This window comes from Tamandua tetradactyla, chromosome 12 (genome assembly GCF_023851605.1).
Source record: "Tamandua tetradactyla isolate mTamTet1 chromosome 12, mTamTet1.pri, whole genome shotgun sequence".
Lineage (NCBI taxonomy): Eukaryota > Metazoa > Chordata > Mammalia > Pilosa > Myrmecophagidae > Tamandua > Tamandua tetradactyla.
Window position 1 is genome coordinate 96,866,126 of NC_135338.1, and position 26,021 is coordinate 96,892,146.

General features: G+C 45.4%; 1 non-coding gene across 1 annotated transcript; it reads left to right on the top strand.

Annotated features, from left to right (window-relative positions):
* The first annotated feature begins 8,330 nt into the window (after nucleotides 1–8,330).
* On the top strand, nucleotides 8,331–8,418 carry LOC143652892 (small nucleolar RNA SNORD86). Its single transcript, XR_013160938.1, has one exon. It is a non-coding gene; the product is annotated as a small nucleolar RNA SNORD86 (small nucleolar RNA).
* Nucleotides 8,419–26,021: the final 17,603 nt, after the last annotated feature.

Here is a 26,021-nt window from a genome sequence, read left to right on the forward strand (position 1 = left end):
TACTATTAAGTACATCTCATGGTTAATTTAGGGCTCAGAATGTAGTGTAGTTCCATGGCTTTCTCCCTTAAATTTTATTGTTACCATATATACAATCTAACATTTCCCCTTTTCAAATTATATTCAAATATACGAGGGCTCAGGAAACAGGAAGATTTTTCAAGAGTTTTCAAATAAAAAGTGATTTTAAACTTATGAAAAGAAGCTAAACCTTGTTCATAATAAGAGAAAGACCAATTAAAACTCCAGTGAGTACCATGATTCACTTATCAGATTGGCAAGCGCCAAGTTTATGAACACGACGTTAATTTGAGCATGTGGCACAGCAGGCCCAAGCAGGCAGTGTTGGAGGGAGTGTAAATTGGCTGAACTTTTCTAGAGGGCTTCTTGCTAATATCTAACAAAATGGCAAATGCTGAGGCAACAAGACCTAGCAATTGTATTTATGGGAATTTATTCTATAGAAACTCACTGTGCAAAATTGCACATACACACGCACACACACACAGGGATATTCATAGCTGCATTATTCGAAATTGCAAATAGTCTGAAAGGGGATTCCTAAACTTTATCTGGAAAGAGCTAGATAGAAAATATTTAGCATATGCCGGCTATGAGGTCTCAGTAGCAACTCTGCACCTCTGCCCTTGCAGCAAGAAAGCAGTCACACATAATGGGTAAAGAAATGAATATAGTGGTGCCTTAACTGGAAAGAGACCCCGGAGGGATACATGCTTGTCCCAGTTAGCCTTTTTTATTATCTGCTTACTTTTATCACATGCAAGTTTTACTATTTACAAATAAATAATTTTGGCAATGGGGTTCATCAGACAAGCTAGAAATAAAGAGCAGCCACACATCTCCTTACCAGCTGGGCTGGAGACTAAGTCAGACTTAACTGGTAGCAGAAGCCTCACTTCAAAAGAATAAAACAACCTATCAAAATTTTGATAGATGCAAAAAAAAAGATTTTCATAAAATCCCACACCCTTTCATGAAATAAAAACAGTCAACTAATTAGGAATAAAATGGAATTTCCTTCACCTGATAAAGGGCGTCTATGAAAAGCCCACAGCTAACATCGTGCTTTAAATAGTAAAAGAAAAAAAGGAAAAAAAAAAGATAAAAAGATAAAAATAAAAATAAAAATAAATAGTAAAAGACTGGATATTTCCCCAAGATCAGGAAAAAAGCAAGGATGCCAGCTCTCTCCCACTTCTACTCAACATTCTACTGAAGGGCCCTAGTCAGGGTAAATAGATAAGAAACAGAATTCGTTTCCAGCTTAGGAAGAAGAGTAAAACTATCTCTGTTAACAGATGACATGATTTTGTCTGTTAAAAAACCCCAAAGAAACACATAGGAAAAAACTTAGTAGAGCTGATAAGTGAGCTCAAGGTTGCAGGATACAAAAATCGTACACAAGAAATTCAAAAATGCAATTAAGAAGAAATTCCATTTACAATAGCATCAAAAAGAATAAAATACCTAGGAATAAATTTAACAAAAAAAGTGCAAGACATACACTGAAAACTGCAAACACTGTTGAAACAAAAATCTAAAAAATGGAAAGACATCCCATGTTAATGGAGTGGGAGACTTACATTGTTAGGATGGCAATACTCTCCAAACTGACGTACAGGTTCAACACAATCCCTATCAAAATTCCAATTAAATTTTTTGCATGCTGATCCTAAAATTCATAAGGAAATGCAAGGAACCCAGAATAGTCAAAGCAATCTTAAAAAAGAAGAACAAGGTGGAAGGACTCACTCTTCCCGATTTCAAAACTTATTATAAAGCTATAGAAATCAAGACTGTGTGGTATTGGCATGAGAATTGATGTCTAGACCAATGGAATAGAATTGAGAACCCAGAAATAAACCCATAACATCTATGGTCAATTGATTTTTAACATGGGTATCAAAATAATTCACTGGGAAGAGAATAGTCTTTTCAACAAATGACGCTGGGGTAACCTTGATAGCCGCAAGGAAAAGGAAAAGTTTGGGCCCCTACCTCACACCACAGACAAGCATTAACTCAAAATGGAGCAAAGACATAAATAGAAGGGCTAACACTATAAAACTATTAAAAGAAAATACAGGTGTAAATATTCATGACTTTGAATTAGGCAATGGTGTTTTAGATATGTCACCTAAACGCAAACAATCTTTGAAAAAATAGATAAATTGAACTTAAAATTAACTAATTTCTTTCATGCTTCAAATGACACCATCAAGAAAGTAAAATGACAACCCATAGAATGAAAGAAAATATTTGTCAATCACAAATAAGGGTCACGTATAAAGAACTCTTATAATTCAACAATAAAAAAAACAATAGCTCTATTTAAAAATGGGCAAAGGACTTGTAGACGTTTCTCCCAAGAATACAACAAATGGCCAATAAGCACATGAAAAGATATTCAACATCATTTGTCATCAAGGAAATGCACATCAAAACTACAATGAGATACCAATTCACACCCATAAAGATGGCTATAATAATAATAATTTAAAAAACAAAGCAGTAACAAATGTTGACCAGACTGTGGCAAAATCAGAACTCCCACACATTGCTGCTAAGAATGTAAAGTGGTGCAGTCACTTGGGAAACAGTTTGGCAGTTCCTCAAAAAGTAAAACATAGAGTTACCATATAACCCAGCAATTCCGCTCCTAGATATATACCCAAGAAAACTGAAAATATGTCCATACAGAAACTTACAAATATTCACAGCAGCATCATTCATAACAGGCAAAAAAAAAAAAAAGGGACAACCAAATGTCCATCAGCTAATGAGTGGATAAACCAAATGTGGTACTTGCATGCAATGGAATGCTATTCAGCCAGGAAAGGAATGAAGTGCTGCACTTGCCGCAACAAGGATGCACCTTGAAAACATGGTGCTAAGTGAAAGAAGCCAGACTTGAAAGACCGCATTTTGTGGTCTTATCAAAGATTCCGTTGATATGAACTGCCCAGAAAAGGCAAATTCATAGAGCAAGCAAGTAGATGAGTGTGGCAGGGGCTGGAGGAAGTGGGGGAAAGGGTATGGGTATGGGGTTTCTTTTTGGGGTGATAAAAATGTTCTGAAGTTAGAGAATATTGATGCTGCAGAATTTGGGGAATATACTAAAACCACAGAATTGTGCTCTTTAACAAGGTAATTTTAAGGTATGAGAATTCTATCTCAATTTTTTAAAATGCCAAGCTTTAGCAATCCATCTCAGGTGGCAGAGGGCTCTGCAGGTAGACACGGCTGGGAGAATAGCGCTCTGGGCAGTTAATGCCGTCAACTCCTAGAGAACAGAAGTTCCAGGTCCCCACACCAGCCTCCGCCACCACCACCACCCCCCGCCCCAAACTAGCACAAATGCAGTTACGCAGTCACTGCTTCATTCAACAAGCATTTATTGAACACAAGCTAGATGAGCACAGGGGCTGGAAATCCTAACAGCACCTTACCATCACCTGGTCAGCTTTTTAAAAATACAGAAGACTTTTGGCCCCATCCTAAAGCAAAAAATGTAGTACCCGCATGCAATGGAATAAATCAGAATCTGATTTCATTCTTCTCTGGGGTGGAGCCTGGGCATCAGTGTTTTTTTAAAGCTCCCCAGATGAGACAAATGTGCAACCAGATGAGGACAGCTGGCTGGGCTCGCTGAGATCAAGGCCTTGGCAGCTGGAGCTGACAGGGATTTTGACAAGATAGGGAGGGGTGGAGGAGAAGGAGATCTTGTATGATCTGACCCTTGGAGACTTCAGCAAGACAACATCTTGGTCTGAACACTTTTCTCATGCAGTACCAGAGCCTCACAACTTACAAGATTTGATTGGCATTTTCTAACAACAGTGTCACGTTGTGATCATATTAAACACAGTCCATTTAGAACGTTCAGATTTTGATCCTATAAATAGCAGGAAAACATGTGTACCTTTTTTTTTTTTTAAGTTAGTAGGGCCCCTACACAATCAGAGAACATACCCTGCCAAATCTGTACGTCAGCAAAAATCATAGTCTATTTGTAGCCAGCAAAACCTACAAAACTTGCCCGGGGAATTCTGCTTTGGGCAAATTCACCAAAAGAAAGAAAAGTACCCCATTAGAAAGTCAGGTACAGGGCAGGCCACAGTGGCTCAGCAGGTAGAGTTCTTGCCTGCTGTGCTGGAGACCCGGGTTCGATCCCCGGTGCCTGCCCATGGGGAAAAAAAAAAAAGAAGTCCCGTACAAGGATGCACATAGCACTGCTATTTGAGGTTTTGAAAAACTGGTAACAGTCCCAAAAGGCCCAGAGGTGGAAGAGCTAAACAAATTTGCCACGACAAAACCGTGGTACGGCCAGAGAGGGGAGAGGTTGTGGAGATCTGTACGTGGAAGAAGGTCAGCTGGCAAAGCAGAGTGCCTGCCTGAAGCCGCTACACTAATCACTGACACATCATGTAAAAACACCTCTGGGTAAAAACGAAAATCAAAAACACCTCTGAGTCCGGCGGGCAGGGGTGGCACAGTGGCAGAGTCTCACCTGCCGTGTCGGAGACCCGGGTTTGGTTCCCGGTGCCTGCCCATGCCAAAAACACGGGGAAATCGAATTGTTATCTTATTCCACCAACATTCTCTGAGCCACTTCAGGGTATTGGAGCCCCTGTTGACGTGGACGTGTATTTGTAAGGAAAAAGGGTGATGCAAGGTTGTGGCACGTGCCACAAAGATGATGCAGAGGGATGAGATGATAGAATGTGGCAAGGCAGGGAGGCCGGTTAGGGAACAATGGCCAGCAAATGTCTCTTTGAAAAGGTGACATTCCAAGGAAGCAAATGCTCCGAGATAGGAACAGGATAGAGAGCCCAGAGACAGACCCACACTGATGGAGTCTGGTTTTTCACAAAGGTGCCATGGTAATACAATGGAGAAAGGATGGTCTTGTCAGCAAATGGACTGGAACAATTGGCTAGCTATACATAAAAAAAAAAAAAGAGCGAGAGAGAAAGAAATGCACTTCACACTGTAACCATTGACAGCAGCGGTTTTACTTGTGATTGTAGCTGTTATTTTTGCTTATTTCTTTTACTTGTTATTATAGGTGTTATCTTATGTGAACTGAGTGATTTATAACATTGCTGTAACCAGATGCAGGCCCCTCACGTGCAGCCCTCTTTTATGCCACTTTTGCTTGCCGCAGCTGACTTTTGTCAGTTTTCAAAGGCTTCTCCGGCCAGTGCCTGCACACCCCCTATCAACTAAAACCAAAAGATAACCAATCCATACAGGCCAACATAAATAACATCCTGATGCCCACCTCTCTTTATTTAAATCCCGTAGAAGCCCTAAGCTCTTTAGACTTGAGGAGATAAATCTGAGCTTTTCTCTCCTGCCTCCTTGTTTGGCTGCCTTACAAAAAAAAAAAAAAAAAAAACAACTTTTCCTTTTTCCTCAAAATGGATCAAGACCTAAGATAAAACACAAAACTAGAAAACTTCTAGAATGAAACTGGAGAAAATTTGCATGATCTTGAGTTTGGTGATGAGCTTTTAGATACAATACCAAAAGCAGAATCCATGAGAGAAAAATTGATTAAAACAAAAAAAAAAAAGGAAAATGTTTGCTCTGTGCAAAACACTGTTAAGAGAATTAAGAGAAGCCACGGAGAAGGAGGAAATAATTACAAATCACATATAAAGAACTTGTATCGAGAATATATAAAGTCTTTTTTTTTTTGGCGTAGGGAGGTGGGTGCATGGGCCAGGAATGGAACTAAAGAACTCTTAAAACTCAAGAAAGAGTAAGAAAACACAGCCCAATTAAGAAAATGGGCAAACGATCTGGACAGTTCACCAAAGACAATATATGTCTGGCAAATAAGTATATGAAGAGATGCTCAGCATAATTTGTCCTTATGGAGGTAAAAATTCAAACAGTGATTAAATATCATTGCTCATCTATTACAATGGCTAAAATCCAAAAAGCTGTCCATACTAAACGCTAGGAAAGATGTAAAGCAACAGAAACTCTCATACGTTGCTCTCAAGGATGCAAAATGGTCCAGCCACTTTGGAAGATAGTTCGGCAGTTTCTTATAAAGTTCAATATAGACTTATCGTACAGGCCAGGAGCAATCGCACTCCAAGGTATTTATCCGAGTGAACTAGAACCTATGTTAACACAAAATCCCATCCACGTTCGTAATCCCCAAACCTGGAACCAACATGTTCTTCAATAAGTAAATGGATAAACTGTGGTGTGTCCCTACAATGGATTCTGTGATCAAAAGGACAGAGCTAAGGATTCACACATCAACATGCAGGAATCTTAAATGCATTTTGCTAAGAGAAAGAAGGCAGATCAAGGTTATATATTGTCTCACTTCTTACATGTGACATTCTGGGAAAAAACAAATCTCTGTGTCGAGAAACAGATCAGTGGTGGCTAAGGGTTTGGGGAAGTGGAGTGGGTGACTGCAAAGGGGAAGCACAGGGCAACTTTCCATGATGGAAGTATTCTGTGTGATTCAGGGGTAGTAAACACCTGAGGCTATGCAACTGTCAAAACCCACAGAACTTTTCAGCATAAAAGAGTGGATTTTAAAATATGCAAAATTTTGAAACATCAACAGGATGTTGGGATATCTCAGACTGTGACAAACCAACTTAGCTCTATTACAAAAGGATGACATAAGCTCACGGAAAGGTGTACCAGGGTATGCCGGTTTGAAACTGTCATACGCCCCAGAAAAGTCATGTTCTTCAATCCTTTTTCGATATTGCTGGGTGGGATCTTTTTGATTGTTTCCATGGAGATGTGATCCATCCAATTGTGGGTGATACCTTTTGATTAGGTGGTTTCCATGGAGATTTGTCTCTACCCATTCAAAGTGGGGTTGTGTACTGGAGCCCTTTAAGAGGGAACCATTTTGGAAAGAGCAGGCAGAGCCCACACAGCCAGAGATCTTTGGGCATGCAAAAAGAAAACGCCCCTGGGGAATCCTTATGAAACGAAAAACCAGAGAGAAAGTTAGCAGATGTCACCATGTTTCTTCCAAGCTGAGGGAGCTGTCTGGAAGCCAAAGACCCCAGCAGATGCCAGCTACATGCCTTCCCAGCTGACGGAAGGGTTCTGGACAGTATCAGCCTTTCTTGAGTGAGGGTAGCATCTTATTGGTGCCTTAATTTGGACATTTTCACAACCTTAGCACTATAAACTTGCAATTTGATAAATTCCCTTTTTAGAAGCTGTTCTGATTCTGGTATACTGCATTCTGGCAGCTTTAGCAAAAACTAAAACAGAGCAAAAAAAGCTGACCTAAGTAACTTTGGAAAACAGCATTCTGACTGGGTACCATCAGGCTAAAGACAAAGGAAACTGAACAAAAGCACTGAACTCTGGTCGGTAGAATTGTTTCTCACAATTCTAAAACTTCTGTGTGTGTGTGTACTGGGATTGAACAAATAATTACATGGATGGCGGGGGCCAGGTTTCTCACTCTTGGAGAAGGAAGCTACAGATGAGCAAGGGAAACAGGAGGCTAGAATGGACCACTTACTGGGCTAGTCAAAGACGTCAGTTAAAATTGATGTTGAATACATGTACAAATATACCTGGCTAGATACAGAACTATGTGTATACACGATGGGTTAGTTTACATATGTATACATAGGTATATTTCCTAGCTCTGTCTGCTGGGTGGGCCTAGAAGCAGTGGCACTCCAGTGCCCCTCTCTTGGTGTGGTAGTTAGGTTCAGGTGTCAACTTAGCCAGGTGATGTGCCTAGTTCTGCTACTGTGGATTTTAATCATTAGCTTGTGAAATTCATCTGTGGCTGATTACATCTGCAGTCTCTAAGGCGAGGGAGCTTCCTCAGTGAGTGTTGTTTCATTTAATTCATGAGAAGCATAAAAAAGAGAGCTCAATGCAGCACAGCCCAAGCAGCCCAGCATGACTCATCTCAGCACTCACAGCTCAGCCCAGGCCTTTGCAGATCCAGAAAGGAATCACCCTGGGGAAAGCTGTTGGAACCCAGAGGCCTGGAGAGGAGACCAGCAGAGATTGCCCTGTGTCTCCCCCATGTAAGAGAGAACCTTAGATGAAAATTAACTGCCTTTCCTCTGAAGAACTATACAGTTTTAACTAAGTAAATCCCCTTTTATTAAAAGCCACTCCGTCTCTGACGTGTTGCATTCCGGCAGCTTTGGCAGACTAGAATACTTGGTCTCTAACACCATTCTCCAATAAAAGGAACCGGTTTCCCTTGGAGAAATGGCTGATTCTAGGGCCGGGCAGCAGGATTATAAAATGAGCCTGGAGCATCTGACAGTGTCAGAGAATGAGAAAGTGCTCAGAAAACCAAAGGACGGCTCCCTCTCCGTGCAGGCCTCTGCCATGAGGGTGATGGCCAGTCCTGGTGTGTGAGTGATTCCCGGGGCCCTGCAAAGAGACCAAGCTTCCAGGGCCCTGAAGACAAGAGGAAACACCCCCAAATATGGACCCATTTTCCACTCCACTTTCATTGGTAAAGCAGCTGCCCAGAACTAAGACCCCATCTCCCCATACTTGGCAAACACATGCAGTATCGCCTCCTGAACTGATTGATTGCTCCTGCCCGTGAGACAGGAGAGATCCCACCTGAGAATCTGGAAGTCATGAAGGGGGCGATGGTGCAGGAAGAAGAAGTGCCTGCGGAGGTTTCTAGCAAGCTGGAGAAACAGGAGAAGAAATGCTTGAAGAAGGAAAAGAGGCAACTGGCTGCCTGTGTGTGAGCAGACAGATGAAGGACCCAAAAAGAAGAAAAAGAGCCTCCAGGAGGCTCCTCAGAGGAATGGGATGGAAGACCTATCTGCCTCTTACTCCAAGCCCTCGAATAAAGATCTTTTTCCAGGAGGAGCTGGTTAGAGGTGCACTTGAAGAGACCGCTGGCCGCACGAGTTTCCCCAGGAAGAAGTCTTTCCCCCAAAGAGGAAGCAGTTGGCAATCTTGAAGAGGCAGCTAATGGCAGGAGTGTCTCCAAGCAAAAGAAGACACTCTTCCAAGGAGGAGCGGGTCAGCAGTGGAGCTGAAGAGGCTGGCGGCTGTAAGAGCAGCTCCAAGAAAAGAAAAAAGTTCCAAAAACTATCCCCAGAAGGTTAGAATGGACATTTCCTGGGTGGTTACGGTCCAAGGTGACACTTCCCAGCCCATCTCCTATACCTCAACAAAAACAAATTCACCAAAAAATAAAAAATAAATACAAGGATGAAAGCACATGAAAGGGACACAAGAGCCAACCTGAAAGAATCCCAATCGCCAAAGCTTGAAAAATGTAAGCAATACAATAAATAATGTTGTGTTGCATTATGACTGTGCTGGTTTGAAAGGAAATATGCCCCCTAGAAAAGCCATGTTTTAATCAAAATCCCATGTCATAAAGGTAGAATAATATGTTTGAAACTGTAATCAGATCATCTCCCTGGATGATGTGATTGAGTCAAGAGTGGTTGTTAAGCTGGATTAGGTGACGACATGTCTCTACCCATTTGGGTGGGTCTTGATTAGTGTATTGAAGTCCTGTAAAAGAGGAAACATTTTGGAGAATGAAGGACATTCAGAGAGAGCAGAACAACATAGCCACGAGAAGCAGAGTTCACCAGCCAGCGACCTTTGGAGATGAAGAAGGAAAATGCCTCCCAGGGAGCTTCATGAAACAGGAAGCCAGGAGAGAAAGTAGCGGATGATGCCTTGCTCACCATGTGCTCTTCCAGCCGAGAGAGAAACTGTGACTGTGTTCACCATGTGCCTTACCAGATGAGACAGAAACCCTGAATATCCTCGGCCTTCTTGAACCAAGGTATCTTTCCCTGGATGCCTTAGATTAGACATTTCTATAGATTTATTTTAACTGGGACATTTTCTCGGCCTTAGAACTGTAAACTAGCAACTCATTAAATTCCCCTTTTTAAAAGCCATTCTGTTTCTGGTATATTGCATTCCAGCAGCTAGCAAACTAGAACAATAACCCAAAGTATAAAATAAATATCCATACTGATGCAAATAAATAACTGGGGAGAGGGGCAGAAGAGCCATATCTCCCTCACAGAATTACAAATATTTGCACAGCTGCTCCCTCCTCCAGGTGGTGGAGTTCAGTGTTCCTCCCCCCATGGGAGTGTGGGCTGAGCTTAGTAACTTTGCTTCCAAAGACTAGAGTGTGGAAAGAGGGAATTAACTCTTCCTGGGAGAAACCTTTCTGCAAAGGTAGGTACTCCCTGGACAGGTGATCAACTTTGACATCATCGGGGGAAGCCCCATTGATGGTGTGTACCCCAGATGATAGGATGAGACAGTATGTCACCTCTGAGGTCTTCCTCAAAGAACGCATCACTGAAGGTGGGGCAAGATGGCAGCATGGTAAGGTTTGGAATTTAGTTCATCCTCCAGAGCAGCTAGTGAACAGTAGCCAGGAACTGTATGGAACAGCTGTCGGGGTGGGAAGGGGGGGTCATCAGTGGCTGGACACACAGCATCTACGGGTCTGGAATGGGTGGGCCGGCTGAGATCCCACACAAAACTGTGCGTCCCCCAAGCCCTGGAGGCCAGTGTCCCTCCCCCACGGGCACAGCAGGCCGGTTCCCAAGGGGAAAGGAAACAGACTTCATTAGCAGCAAGGAATTCATCAAGGAATTAATTAACAAATTCTGACTGCTGAAAACACCCCTGAACACAGAGGAACCTGGAGAAAGCACTAAAGATTCAGGAGCTTTTGCCCCAGCAGAGAGGGGGTGGGATTGATAGGGGGGGAAAAAAATACAGAGGCTTTCAATTTGAACAACACAAAATACTGGTAAAGGACTGAACCCCAAGAAAAGGAGGCACATAGAGCCTGGGAACACATACAGCCACAAACCAGCAGCACCTATTGATTGGCAAACCCAGGGAGCTGGGGTCTGGCTCTGAAAAGGCTGTTTTTTTGTTAACTTCTTAACAGCTCATTAGAATATTAGATAGAATTGCCAGCACTCTCAGAGCAGAAATAAATGAAATTGAGAATATGAAAACAATAAAATCAGAAGTTGTTTCTTTGAGAAAATCAATAAAATTGATGGACCCCTTAGTCAGGTGGACAAAAACAAAGAAAAAAAAAAAAAGAAAGAGAGCAAGAATGCAAATAAAATCAGAGATGGAAGAAGGGACATAACCACTGACCCTGCAGAAATAAAGGATATAATGAAAGGATGTTATAAACAGCATATGCTGATAAACTAGACAACATAGATGAAATGGACAATTTCCTAGAAAGACATGAACAAACAGCACTGACTCAAGAAGAAGCAGACGACCTCAACAAACCGATCACAAGTAAAGAGATTGCATCAGTCATTAAGAAGCTCCCAAAAAAGAAAAGTCCAAGACCAAATGGCTTCAAATGTGAATTCTACAAAGCATTCAAGAAAGAATGAGTACCAATCCTGCTCAAACTCTTCAAAAAAAAAAAATTGAAGAGGAGGGAAAACGACCTAACTCATTCTGTAATGCCAACCAAAATCAGGCAAAGATACTACAAGAACAGAAAATTGCAGACCAATCTCTTTAATGAGTATAGATGCAAAAATCCTCAACGAAATACTTGCAAATCGAACCTAGCAGCACATTAAAAGAATTATACACCATGACCACGTGGGATTTATTTCAGGTATGCAAGGATGGTTCAACGCAAGAACCAGGAGAAAAATATCGAATCCAAATTGAGGGACATTCTACAAAAAACAAGAACAGTTCTCCTCAAAACTGCCAAGGTCATAAGAAACCGGGCAGATCTGAAAGGCTGTCACAGACCAGACGAAGGAGACATGATGCCCAGTGCAATGTGGTCTCCCAGAAGCCATGGGCATTAGTGAGAAAGCCAGTGAAAGTCGAATAAAATACAGGGTTTAGTTCGTAATAATGCACCAATGTTGTTTTATCCCCTGTGACAAATACACCTTAGTACCGTAAGATGTTACCCAAGGGGGAAAACTGAATGGGTCTCTGCAGGGACTCTGTGTACTATCTTTGCAAATTTTCTGCAAATGTAAAACTATTTTAAATTAAAAAAAAAAAAACTTTTTTAAAGCCTTGAGAAAGGCACAAACCTGGCTGATTAACCAAAATCAAACAAACAAACATACAAAAAACGAAGGGGAGCACAGCTGGACTGAAGAGAGGGGAGGGGAGTGGCGCAAAGGTAGACTGCAGAGTTGTACAGGGGCAGCCCTTTTAGGGCTCCGTCAGCCAGTTAGAATCCTGGTTCTGCCATATCCCACCTGGATGCCTCTGGGCAAGTTGTTCAACTTCTCTTTGAGCCTCAGTTTCTTCATCTGTAAAATGGGACAATAATAATGCCTTCCTGATGGCTTCTGGTTTGAGACTGATATTAACATTCCTGTTTGTATCTTTTGGTGAACATAGACATACATTTGTGTCAGCTATTTACCTAGGCATTGCTGAATCCTAAGGCATGCACATATTTAGCTTTAGTAGATACTGTCGAAGAGTGCTGCCGAGTAGTTGGATCTCTCAAATGAATTTTATTATTATTTTTTGCACATAGAATAAAATCCACACTCTTTGCCATTCACTCAGTACAAACAGAACACTGAGTCAAACAAACCTGATACGAAAGGATGCCCCTTGTGAGATTCCACATATGCCTAAAGTTCAAAAGCAGTCAAACTAATCTGTGGTTTAGAAGTCCCAAAAGCGGTTAGTCCTGGTGGAGGGCTAGTGACTTAGTAGGGTGCTCGGGGTCTCTGAGAGCCTGGAAATGCTCTGTTTCTTGACCACAGGGTTGGCCACACGGTGTGTTGATTCTGTGACGCGTCACCGCAGTCTGCACCTGGGATCTGTGTCATGTTTTTAATAGATGCTACACTTGCTAAATGGTTTTCACCTTTTTAAAATTCTGAGGGAGGACTTTAAGGACAGGCGTGACGTTATTTGGGAAAGATGATTCTGACTGCTAAGTGCAGGCAGGTAGAGGGAAGTCCAGAGCCCAGGGAGGAGAGCAACTGCAGCAGTGCAGGAGGGACGATGGCTGTTGGGCCGGGGCAGCAGCAGCGGTGTTGGGGAGAAGAGGATGACCGGCAAATATGCTTTGGGAGTTGAACCAATGAGGCGTGCTGTTGGATAGACTGTATGGGGCTAGGGAAGAAAAGAATTGGGATGACGCTGAGGTCATGGCCTGGGCAGATTGAATGTGGGTTTAAGTGTCCCCTGAAAAAACACGTATTCAATCCCTACTCTCCAGTACCTCAGAGTGTGACTTTATTTGGAAATAGGGTGGTTGCAGATGGAATTAGGCAAGTACTGGGGAAAGGGTGGGCCTTTAATCCAAAGGAATCCTTATAAAAGGAGGAAATTTGAACAAAAATAGAGAAGGTGGCATGTAGTGGAGACAGAGATGGGGTTATGCTGCCACAGCCAAGGAACTCCACGGATGCTGGTACCTGCCAGATGCCAAGAGAGGAGCGTGGAATGGATTCTCCCCTAGAGAGGTGGGAGGGAGCAGGGCTCTGCCAACAGCTCGGTTTCAGACTCCCGGCCTGCAGAGCTTTCTGTGTTTCAAGCCACCTAATGGGCGGCCTTTTGCTCCAGCAACCCTAGGAAAGTAAGACATCAGCTAACTGGAAGGTGGTGCCTTTTATTGACAGATATTGCCTAAATCTAGGCGAGCCCCTTAGTCCAGAACTGAACCATCCAGCATGGAGGAGGCACTCCTGAAATATCTGTTGAAGGAATGACATGACTGTCTGTGGGCAGAGGTGATAGAAAAACCAGATTGTATATATGGTAAGGATATGTTCTCCGAAGTCCGCAGCGACGTACCCAATGAGGGGTAGAGTTGAGGTCCCTGGGTGGGGGCTGGGGGTGGGTGGAATTTAAGCAGAGGCCATGTGCCAGGAGGCCAGTGTGAGAGAGGGACAGTGAGCGGGGGTCTCTGAGGTCTGCACGCTCTTTGCAATGCAGATGTGGAATTATTTGCCAGCCTCCCCAGCTCCATTGATGAGGAGGGGCGGGTAGAGGTTCTCCAGCCCCTCCCCCTGCTTTTTTCAGCCCTCCAGGAAGCTGGCATCGCAGAGTCCAGCAGACTCCATCACGCCATCCCAACACTTACGCCCTGCAAACCCATCTCCTCCTCCAAACCCGGCGTTCTGAGCACCATGGGTAACCTGGCAGCAAGCATCCCAGTCCAGGGACCAAACAAACCCCTTTTGTTTCCAAGCCAGGGGCCAGGGGCCAGTGCTGGGGAATAAATGGGCCCTCAGTTTTAAAATGTGGAAGTGTTTCCTTGCTGGAACCAAATGCGTTGACCATATTCTGAGGTCTCGTTATGTGATTTTCCATACTTCATTCAGGGCTTCTGCTGACCACTGCCCTCCACTGATTTCTCTGGCAACTCCCTCCCAGCCTGAGCAATTTCCCCTTCTCTGTAGGCCTGCAGCCCGGGCCTCAGCACCAGCCGACCGTGTCCCTTTCATGGTTGAAGAGGGGACCTTGATCTGTGCTTTAAGCCAGTGTTTCTGCTCCTGGGTGTCCTACAGAAAGACCTAGAGCCTGCGGACGTGGCTTTGGGTCCCATCTCTACTCTCACCTGCCTAATGAACTTGGCCAAGCCTCTGGAGCCTCGTTCCCCTACTGTCAGTGTCAGTGGGAGCCAGGCTCCACCCTCTCTACCCCCACATCCCCCACATCTCAGCGATTTGGCTTTCTAGAATCTAAATTCCAGAATCAATTGCCTTTCTAGAATGTAGACTCTAGATAATGCTCTGGGGGGTCCATCCCAGCACTGCGGCAGCCTTCACCAAGGGCAGCTCAAATCCTGCAGGATGTTTGCAAAGTCTCCCCAGCAGGGTGAGTTCCAGGAGAGTCTTTTTTTTACCCCAACAATCCCGCTTATAATTGTTGAATCGGAGAGTCCCATATTTCCAATGGGAATATGTTAATTCTCAGAGGTTGTGTCCCTAACCCTTAAAGGGGAAAGGAACCTGTGGTAGTTACATTCAGTTGTCAGCTTGGCCAGGTGAAGGCACCTAGTTCTGTTGCTGTGGACATGAGCCAATTGTACGTGAACCTCATCTGTTGCTGATTACATCTGCAGTCGGCTAGGAGGCGTGCCTGCTGCAATGAATGATGTTTGACTTAATTGGCTGGTGCTTAAATGAGAGACTCAACGTAGCACAGCCCAAGCAGCTCAGCACAGCTCATCTCAGCACTCGCAGCTCAGCCCAGGCCTTTGGAGATGCAGAAAGAGATCACCCCAGGGAAAGATGTTGGAAACCAGAGCTTGGAGAGAAGGCCAGTAAAGATCGCTCTGTGCCTTCCCGCGTAAGAAGGAACCCCAGTTGAAAGTTAGCTGCCTTTCCTCTGAAGAACTAACGAAATAAATCCCTTTTATTAAAAGCCAGTCCATCTCTGGTGTGTTGCATTCCGGCAGCTAGCAAACCAGAACAGAACCTTTCCCTAGGGGCCCTATAATTTGCAAGACTGCCTTTCCTACTGGGTTAGCACCTCACCCGCCCACCCGCCCCAGCCCCTTGGGCTTTCAGGAAGAAGACCGGGCCCAGGCGGGACTGTAAAGGCTGCTCCCAGCTCCACACACAAAGCCCTGGCTCAAGCTTTGAAAATGGCTGCTTGTAAAGCCTCAATTTCATTCTGAGCCAGGGGGAGGAGGTGCATGTTAAAAGAGATGCCTTGTGAGGCAACCGGGCAGCTGGAAATAAAGCACTCTGAGCACACAGATCCTTAAATAGAAGGGAAAATCCTCAGCACTAAGGTGGTGGCCCCTCAGGGCCAAGCACGAGGAGAAGGCTGACAGTCTGTGTTTTCACTGCCCAGCTCTCATCTCCACCCCAGATCCCCAGAAGCTGTAAGAAGGGGGTGCTGGAGGGAACTAGGAGGTATTGAGTGCCTCCCAGTCACAGGGGAGTTCAGGAGACTTGGCATCTGATCCCTCCAAACCGGGGCTGGCCCAGGCCCTGCCGTTTTGGGAGACCAGCACTGGCCACATAATTTGCAGCGTCCAGTGCAAAATGAAAATGCAAAGCCCGCTGTCCAAAATTGAGGCATTTCAAGACAGCAATGGCAGAGCGTTAAACCAAGCCCGGGGCTGTTGCTTGCTGCCCGATGCACACAATTCTGTGGCACCAGGGTTTCAAAGCAGGGTAAGCTGCAGGTAAGGAGATGGGAGTTCACATTCGTCACCTGGAGTCTAAAGAATTTAGGGCTTTTATGGGATTTAAACAAAGGGAAGCGGAGACAATGGCATTGGTAGATACTGATTGATTCTGTTCAATTAGAAGTGTGTAAACTTGGGTCCAAGAAGCTCTTGAAGATTAACAAAAGCCAGCTCGGGTAAACTTTGGGTTAGATTACAACAGGGTGCTAAACATTTAATTAAGATAAGTAGTCAAAGGAGTTGAACTGAGCTAAACAAAGAGGCTATAAAGAACTGACAAGATCCAGCTGGGGCAAACCTACAGCAGGATGGTAAATAGTTCAGTTAGCATAAGATAAAGTCCTGGCTCAAAAGTGAGTCTTCACCCAATAAGCAGAGTCAAGCGGTAGACACTGGGATTTTGAGAAGAGAAAAAACATATTTAGCCAAGGCTAGCCTTGAGAGGAGAGGACAGATTTGACAGTCCTCAAATCTGTCTTCTCAAACTGGAGAAAGTTTCAGTGTTTTACAGCAATCAAACAAAAGCAGGCAGACTTAGGAGAATGAGCAAGGCTGCTGCTGAGACAGTGAAGGTCAGAGATGGTCTAATTACTGAGTAGGTGCAGAGTAATTACATGCTTGGTCTATGAACAGTGCAGGCCGGGCAACTCCGATTAGAATTGACTTGGTTCAGTAAGATATAAGGAATATGGGGTTTAGTTCTGGCTGAATCATACTAATAAGAGGCCACATGCAAGGACACCTAAGTTCAGGGGGCTGCACCAAGAGCTCTTGACTTCAGGGGGCTACAAGCAAGGGCACCCAATGTGCTGGTTTGAATCTATTATGTACTCCAGAAAAGCCATGTTTTAATTCTGATTCAGTCTTGTGGGAGCAGCTGTTTCCTTTAATCCTGATTCAGTACTATAGGCCAGAATCTTTTGATTGGATTATATCTATGGAGGTGTGGCACGCCCAATTGTGGGTGTGGGCTTTTGATTAGATGAGATGTAACTCCAACCATTCAGTAGGGGTCTTTTTTTTCTTTTAATTTTTTTTTTAATATGACAAGAAAGAAACACAAACATTCTTAACATATGATCATTCCATTCTACATATGTAATCAGTAATTCACAATATCCTCACGTAGTTGCATGTTCATCATCATGGTCATTTTTTAGAACATTGCATCAATTCAGAAAAAGAAATAAAAAGACAGCAGAAAAAGAAATAAAACGAAAACAGAAAAATAAATAAATAAATTATACCTACCATACCCCTCACCCCTCCCTTTCATTGATCACTAGCATTTCAAACTAAATTTATTTTAACATTTGTTCCCCCTATTATTTATTTTTATTCCATGCGTTCTACTGGTCTGTTGACAAGGTAGATAAAAGGAACATACACAAGGTTTTCACAATCACACAGTCCCATTGTGAAAGCTATATCATTATACAATCGTCCTCAAGAAACATGGCTACTGGAACACAGCTCTACATTTTCAGGCAGTTCCCTCCAGCCTCTCCATTACATCTTGAATAACAAGGTGATATCTACTTAATGATATCCACTTGATTAGTTTACTAGAGTTTCCTCTTTTAAGAGGAAACATTTTGGAGAAAGTTCAGAGCCAACAGAGAGAGCAGATGTAGTCCCTTGGAGAACAATTGCTTCAGAGGACAGATACACAGACGTTTGGAGATGCTTGGAGCCTAGCAGGTGTCATCATGGGATGTTAAGCAAGTTAGAACCTGGAGAGGCCCAGGGAAGCCAAGACATTGGAAGCCAGCCCTGGAGAAGTAAAATGAGGAACCTCCACAGGAACAAAGGCTGAAAGCAACAGAGCCCAGGAGCAAAAAAGCAGCAGATGCCAGCCACGTGACTTCCCAGCTGACAGAGGTGTTCCTGACCCATCGGCCTTCCTTGAATTTTGGCATCTTTCCGTGGACGCCTTCATTGTTTGGAGATTTTCATAGGCTTAGAACTGTAAACTTGTAACATTAAATTCCCTTTATAAAAACCATTCCAATTCTGGTATATTGCATTCCTGCAGCTTAACAAACGAATACACCCAACTTCAGGGGGCCATGTGCAAGATAAGTGTTGCAAGACAAGATAAGGGGATACAAGTGGGGCCAGTCACGAGTTGTCTTGTTATTGTGGAGTTACAGGTGCAGTTTCCAAACATAGAATCAGCAAACAAGGCATGTGGGTTACAGTTCAATGAGGGTGATTTTTCCTGTTATAATTAGGCAAAGTTTCCTGCTAAGTTAACTTTCTTTTTATTTGCACATATCGTGGCAGTTAAAGCCAATTAAGGAGCTATTAAAAGCAAAGCTTACCTGTGCAGTGGGTAGGTGAAGATTTAGGAGATCAGAGAAAAGAGAAACGGAAACTTTTGCAACGCAGTCAGGAAGGGAGCTGCTTCAAAAGGCAGGGAGTCGGAGGAGGATATGAAAAATGGGTGAGGGTTCACTCCCATAACGAGGGAAGAACCCAAGCTAGGGAAAAGGGCTGTAAGATCTGACAAAAGCCAGCTGGGGTAAAACATACCGTCACAGGCTATAACAGTGCTGTAAAGCATAACATAACAACAAAGGGATGGAAATAAGCCAAAATAACATTTACAGTTAAAACTTTGTACTCAGCATTATGATGGACAGGGCAACAGGCTCTGCCCAAGGACACAGGAGAGCGGTTCTTAGGGGGAAATGGGCTAACTAACTGGTGACTGCAGGGTCCCAGGTCCACTAAGCACCGGGACCCCATGAGGCCGGGACGTCTTGTGCCCACAAAGCTGTCCCTGGGGAAAACCCTGAGCCAGTCGCTTCACTTCTCTGACCCTCACATTTCTCAAAAGGTCGCTGTTAAAGTAAAGAGCTGTGGCCTGCATAGGACAAGGGCCTAGACAGGAGCTAAAATGGTTTGGGTCGTCGTTTTTTCTCATAGCCTTTCTTGTCCACAAGACCCTTAGCTCCTTGAGGGACATGACTCGTCTTTTCCGTCTTCGCGGTCACGACGCAGGAACCCAATAAATGCCATGGGAGCACGATGTTCTCAGGCGCCGCTTTCAGTGCATTCAGATGCTACCACCCCTTCAAAGCAGCTGGGAAGGCCAGCTGCCACTCGACACCCGAGTCCTTGACCCGCAAACCCTCTCCCCTCCCACCCCAGAAATCACACTGTGCCCTTCTCTGGCCCTGAGCCTGCCAGTTTAACCCCACAACACTCAGGAAGGCACTGCAGCTATTGCCCCTCACCTGGGAAAAGAAACCATAATTAGTCAAATGTAATCTCAGAAGACGGTGTGTGCGGCAGGCTGGGAGAGAGACCTAGGGTCCCTTTTCTCCCCAATATCCCTCCCTTTCCTCTTGTCGTCCTGTCTGGTAAAAGGCCTCTGTTTCACTCAGGGAGGAAAGGGAAGGAGTGAGACAGGAAACCAGTCCAGTGGGACCCCCAAGTCACAAACCACGAGTGGCCAACAGCAGTTATCCACACTTGCAAAAGGGCCCTGGAAAGCTGCAGATGATGCATTAAGTTCTCCCTTCTCATACTGAGCTTTTTGTTTCCGCCAAGCCCGGCGTTGAATGAACAGGGACACAAAAGCTCTGGGAGGACTTGCAGTCTGACTCGGAAGCCAGCTCCTCCAGCCCCCCCGCTGCCCCCCGCCATGTGTCTAAGCGACCGCGTTGGCGCGTAGAGGCAGGTCCGGGCTGAGCAGGTGAAGCCCGTGGCTACTCCACGCCTGTCCCTTAGAGCCCTTCCGGCACAAGCCTAAGGCCTTTCAACTGTTGATCTCAGCAGAGCGGCTACAAACCCCGAGAAAAAGCCATTTCCTCCCCAAAGCAGCAGGTGGTGGCCCATTTTTTGTCAGATCTCCATGAAGAATGCATGTGGGAGGGGTAGTCCTGGAGGGCCTCCCAACTCCTTCCCCCTTCAGAGTTGGCACCTGGCATCCTGGCGGCCAAGGCCCTGGGGGGACGGTCCCTGACTGTCTCTCCAACCACCTGCCAGAGGACACAGGCCCCGCTGCCGCCTGCACTGCCCCGGAAGGCCCCGCAAAAGCACCTGGCTGTTGTTTGCTGCCGCTGCCGCCCTCCCCGCAGCTGCCAGCCCCAGCCCTAGCCCTCTTTGAGTGGGTTCTGACTTGCATCTCGCTGCTCAGTTCTCAGGGTGCGGGCCCTCCATCCTGAGGCCGGCAGTTCCTTCTGTTATCCCCTCAGAGGGTGGGCTCATTGGTGAAGACGCCCGAGGGCCACGGCTCCCTGCATCACATTTGGGGACTCGCCCCCCAAATGTCTGGACCCCAGCATCACAAAGCCCTCCCCCTCCCCACCCCGAAGCCCCTCCTTTCCTGGTCCCTCCTGCAAAACTGCCAACTTTAAAGACCCGCTGTGGCCTGGCCCCCCCCCAATGCTTCATCCGTGCCCCCTCGTCCTCACTCATCCACTTCACAGATTGTAAGCAGGGGCACAGGTCAGCCCCCCTGAGCTTCAGGGCCGAGCTGCTGGGGCCTTGCCTGCAAGTCCAACTCCATGGGCAGAAAAGCCAGACAGTGGCTCTTCTGGGGAGGACTTCCTGCTGCGAGCAGCTGCGGGCCCCCAGTGCTCCCCTCAAGCCTGGCTTCCCCCACTCAACCAGCCAGGAAGCTGCTGGCAGTGTCCCCGCCGGCCTTTCGGACTTTGAGGAAAGGAGAGGCTGGGAGACAGCAGGTGTCAGGGAGACGGCAAATGGAGCTTTTTGTAGGGAAAAGGATAAAAACACATTGAATTGTGGGTGTCACTTCCTCATTACCCCAGGCCGGCCAGCTCTCCGGGAACCCCCTGGCCCCCACCATCTCCCACCCTGCGCCAATTCTCAGCGGACCCTTGGCCCAGACCGTGGGTACAAGTTCCTTCCTTCCCAGGACGGCAATTAGAGCCTGACACGCAGCAGCTGCACACGCTCGGGAGGCCGGGTCCACAACTTGGTGCAGCTGCCCGCCCGCAAGGCGCCCCATGGAGGTGAGGCCTGGGAGCTGCCACAGCACCCACTGCGCTGCCAGCAGGTCTTGGCAGGAAGAGAAAGCATTTTTGCTGTAATAGAGAGTGAAGGGAAAGCCAGTGTGGCTGGGCAGGCAACTTCTCCCAGGCTTCAGGGGGCAGCGGACAAAACCCTTTCTTTTCCAGGTTCTCGTGCCCTGTGCCAGGCCAGGCCGTTGGTCGGTTCTTTCCCAGCCCCCTCGGCACAGAGGGAGCGTGGGTGGGACTGCCCAGGGCCCAGTAAGGAGAGGCCCCTGAATGGGCGCATCCAGGAGGCCAGGGCCAGCTGGCGGTCCCTCCCGCGGCAGGAGCAGCTCCCTTGGGGGCCAGCACAGCAGAGAGGGCACGGGCTTTGTCTCCAGAGAGACCTGCATTTGCCATCCAAACTCAGTCTTTCCCTGCCCCCAGGGCCCTCTTACTTAACATAATGAGGTGGCTGCATCGTCAGGTAAGAGAGCCAAATGCGGCGTGTATGTAAGTGTGCCACCGCTGGACATTTGATTGTCTTTATTTAGAGTGTCTCTGGGAGGATCAGAAAATGGGCAGTTTGGGTTGCCTCCAGGAAGGGAAATTGGTGACTGAGAAACAGGGGAGGGAGGGGGATTTTCAGAGGACAGCTTTTGTGGTTTTAAAATTTTTTTAATGTGTTGAATAGGTGTCCCCCCCAAACTTCATGTCTCACTCAGAACCTGAGACTGTGATCTGATTTGGAATAAGGGTCTTTGCAGATGGAATTTGTTAAGGATCTCGGGATGAAATCACGCTGGATTTTAAAAATATGTTTATTGAGATATCTTCATGCACGGACACTCCATCTGAAGTATGCAATCAGTGGTTCACTATATCATCACACGGTTGTATATTCATCACCATGACGATTTTTAGAACATTTGCATCACTGCAGAAAAAGAAATAAAGAGACAAAAGAAAAACTCATGCATCCCCTATCCCTTACACCTCCCTCTCATTGACCACTAGTATTGCAGCTACCCAATTTTTTTACCTTACCCCTCCCCCATTTATTTATTTATTGTCCTTAATTTTTACTCATCTGTTCATACCCTGGATAAAGGGATTGTGAAAACCTTGTCGGCCACAAGGTTTTCACAATCACATGGTCACATTGTAGAAGCTATATAGTTATACAATCATCTTCCAGAATCAGGGCTTGATCTCAACAGTTTCAGGTACTTTCCTCCAGCCACGCCAATACACCATAAACTAAAAAGGGGTATCTATATGCTGCGTCAGGATAACCTCTCAACTCTGTTTGAAATCTCTCAGCCAACGAAATTTTATTTTGTCTCATTTTTCTTTCCCCTTTTGGTCAAGAAGGCTTTTTCAATCCCATGATGCTGGGTCCCAGCTCATCCTGGGACTCATGCCCCATGTTGTCAGGGATTTACACCCTTGGGAGTCATGTCCCACATAGGAGGGAGGGCAGTGAGTTCACCTGCCAAGTTGGCTTGGAAAGAGAGGCCACGTCTGAGCCACAAAAGAGGCTCTCTGGGGATGACTCTTAGGCATAGCTATAAGTACACTTAGCTTCCCCTTTACAGGAATAAGCTTTAAAGGGGCAAACTCTAAGATCTGAGGGCTCAGCCTATTGAATTGATTTGTCACCACTTCTTACAAGAATATCAGGAGTTTCCCGGGTGGGGGAGTTGAATATTTCCTCCTTTCTCCCCAGTTCCCCAAGGGGACTTTGCAAATACTTTTTTATTCTCTGCCCAGATAACTCTGGGATATATCAAGGCATCACACTGACCTGTACAAACCAACAAGATCTCACTCCATACTGTTTAAAAAGTTGAAAAAGTGATCAGACATCGAGTAGAGATCTGAATGAAGCTGACCTGGATAGGACTAAGGTATATCAGAAGACTGGGTAAGGGATGATATCGTTCATATCTTAAAACTTCAACTTCTGTGTGAGACTAACTAAAGGGAGAGATGTTTATTTGGTGCAAAATTTATATTTTGGTTAGTGCGTTTCCTAATTTAACTTGTATGGTCAGTTTAGTTAACAGCATAAGTACGTGGAGTCTTCAGTAGGGCGTGAGATTTTGTTGGTTTGTCCAGGCTAGTGTGATGCCCTGATGAATTCCAGAGTTATCTGGACAGTGAATAAAGAAGTATTTGCAAAGTCCCCTTGGGGGAATGGGGAGAAAGGAGGAAATATTTACTTCCCCATTTGGAGAATTTCTGATTTTCTCACAAGCAGTGGGGACAACCAAATCAATAGGCCAAGCCCTCAATCTTGGGGCTCATCCCTGTGAAACTTATTCCAGCAAAGGATAGGCAAAGCCTGCTTAAAATTAGGTCTAAGAGTCACCCCCAGAGAACCTCTTTTGGTGCTCAGATGTGGCCTCTATCTCTCTCTGTGAACTCACTGCCCTCCCCTTCTACATGGAACATGACTCCCAGGGGTGTAAATCTCATTGACAACATGGGACAACTCCATACCCAGCATCAAGGAATGGAGAAGGCCTTCTTGACCAAAAGGGGGAAGAGAGAAATGAGACAAAATAAAGTGACAGTGGCTGAGAGATTTCAGACAGAGTTGAGAGGTTATCCTGGAGGTTATTCTTATATATTATATAGATATCCCCTTTTTAGTTTATGGTGTATTGGAGTGACTAGAGGGAAATATCTGAAACTGTAGAGCTGTGTTCCAGTCGCCTTGTTTCTTGAAGATGATTGTGTAATGGTGTAGCTTTTACAGTTTGACCGTGTGATTGTGAAAACCTTGTGTCTGATGGTCCTTTTATCTAGGGTATGGACAGATGAATTTTAAAAAAAAATGGATTAAAAAATAAATAAATAATAGAGGGAGCGAAGGTTAAAATAAATTGGGTAAATGGAAATACTAGTGGTCAATGAGAGGGAGGTGTAAGGGGTATGGTATGTATGAGTTTTTCTTTCTTTTTTTCTGGAGTGATGCAAATGTTCTAAAAAATGATCAGGGGTGATGAATATACAGCTATGTGATGATATTGTAAGTCATTGATTGTACACCATATATGGAATGTTTGTATATTTGTGTGTTGTTTTATCAATAAAAATACTTTTAAAAATACATTTAAGAAAAAATATATATATTTAAGAAAAAAGACCTCACTCCCTCTTCAAGTTTCCATGTAATTATTCATCCTGGATTTAAGGTGGGCCCTAAAACCTATGCCTGGTGTCCTTATAAAAAGAGAAGACACAGAGACACAGGACAGCAGGCCACATGCCAACCGCGGCAGACACCGGAGAGAGGTGGACACATGTCCAGGAACTCCAGGAACTGACACAGCCACCAGAAGCTTCGCAGAGGCTGGGAGGGGCTCCCAAGTGTTTCGGAGGAAGCCTGGCCCTGCTGTCAACTTGGTTTCCAATTTCTGGCCTCCAGGACTATGAGAGAATATACTCCTGTGGTTTTAAACCTCTCAATTTGTAGTATTTTGTCACAGCAGCCCTAGGAAATGAAATCAGTTTTGAATCACTTAAATTACTGATATATTTAATCTAAAATATATCATTAGATTAAATAACAATTAAGGCCGTCGTGAAGCACGTCGCTGGTTTGCTGTAGGAATGAAGCAAGTTAGCGCAGACGGGAGGCCGCGCGGTACGTGGCGTGGGAAAGGCCCCGAAGCGGTGCTAGAGCCTTACCTTCCACAGGTGCGTGCTCCTGACCCTGCGGGCTGAGGCCACGCAGCTGGTGAGTGGACCTTGGACTGGAATCCCGATCCCAGACACCTGGGGATGTTTGTGAAATTCAGAAAATCAATTAAGACCTTTGGAGCCCCAAGCGCCAAGTGAAAACCAGACCCTACCAGGATAACGTGAGTTCCAGGGTGTGCTGGTTTGAAAGGATGTATGCCCCCTAGAAGAGCCATGTTTTAATCAAAATCCCATTTCATAAAGGCAGAATAATCCCTATTCAATACTGTATGTTTGAAACTGTAATCAGATCACCTCCCTGGAGGATGTGATTTAGTCAAGAGTGGTTGTTAAACTGGATTAGGTGGCTACATGTCTCTACCCATTTGGGTGGGTCTTGATTGGTTTATTGGAGTCCTACAAAAGAGGAAACATTTTGGAGAATGAGAGATTCGGAGAGAGCAGAGAATGCTGCGGCACCAAGAAGCAGAGAGTCCATGAGCCAGTGACCTTTGGATATGAAGAAGGAAAACGCCTCCCGAGGAGCTTCATGAAACTGGAAGCCAGGAGAGAAAGCTAGCAGATGATGCCAGGTTTGCCATGTGCCCTTCCAGCCAAGAGAGAAGCCCTGACTGTTTGCCATGTGCCCTCTCACTTAAGAGAGAAACCCCGAACTTCATCGGCCTTCTTGAACCAAGGTATCTTTCCCCTGGATACCTTTGATTGGACACTTCTACGCACTTGCTTAAATTGGGACATTTTCTCAGCCTTAGAACTGTAAACTAACAACCTATTAAATTCCCCCTTTTAAATGCCCTTCTGTTTCTGGTATTTTGCATTCCAGCAGCTAGCAAACTAGAACACGGGGCAATCCCTGGCTGCTCAGGGCAGGGACCTCGGGCTGGGACAGGAGGGCCACAAGGCTGAAGGCAGACCCGCCTTCTGCCATTTGCAGAAGGGCCCCATGCTTCGAGTTGTGGCTCGCGCCCCCAGCCCCAAGCTCCCCTCACCTGGAGGGAGCATCCTGAACCCCTTTCCAAAATGCCCCTGCTCCCCACCCACCCTCACCCAGAAGACTTCTCCTCCACTGACATCCCTGACCCACTCAGTGCTAGGCACTCAGCCAGGACACCAAGGGGTCGAAGTCATCTCTGAGAGCTTCTGCTCCTGTCGGGAGACGG